Here is an 823-nt window from a genome sequence, read left to right as displayed (position 1 = left end):
TCCACAAGTCTGTTCTCTATAGCTGTGTCTCTGTTGCTGCCCTGCAAAAAAGTCAGCAGTTCTGATTATGCCTCTACCGTCCAGCCCTCCTTCTGAAAAATCCTACAGAGAATCAGAAGGAATGGAAAGAGCCAAAATCCTGCCAGTCTGGCAGGTGGGGGCACCTGCTTTAGTAGACCTGGATTTAAGCAATTAGAGTGCCCTTTACCTAAAACCCTCTAACTGGATGGGGATGCTCTTAGGATATAGCATGGCTGGGCTGGATCTGCCCAGAATAATTTTGTTGCCTATTTTTAATCAGGTCAAGCAACAGTCCCCCTAAAAGACACACACAGCATTACCAGTTATTGACCTCTAATATTCATGTGGGGATAGATTGAATGTCTTATAGATGAGGTGCACCCAGTTCTTCCAGATCCCATTAAAAAAATGAAGGTGTGTAAATAGCCTGCAGTGACTTCTTGGGTTAGAGATCCTCTCGTGTCTTTCCCAGCAGGTCTAGGAACCACTAGAAGTGGAATTAAAGTTTAATCATCAAGAAGAATGGGTTGGGGGGGGGAGGAGAAAAAGAAGAGGAAAGGGGGGAGGATTGCGGAGGGAGAGGGAGGAGAGGGAGGAAAGGGATGAGGGGAGAAGGAGGAGACAGAGGAGGAGGGGAGCAGAGGGAGGACTATGGGAAGGAAAAGGGGGAGGGTGGGAAGGGAGAGGGAGGAGAGGGAGGAGGGAAGAAGGAGGAGGGGAGCAGGGGGAGAAGGGGGAAGAGGAGGAGACAGAGGAGGGGAGCAGAGGGAGGACTAGGGGAGGAAAAGGGGGAGGATGGGGA

Source organism: Cervus canadensis, chromosome 6 (genome assembly GCF_019320065.1).
Source record: "Cervus canadensis isolate Bull #8, Minnesota chromosome 6, ASM1932006v1, whole genome shotgun sequence".
Lineage (NCBI taxonomy): Eukaryota > Metazoa > Chordata > Mammalia > Artiodactyla > Cervidae > Cervus > Cervus canadensis.
This window is presented reverse-complemented; position numbering follows the sequence as displayed.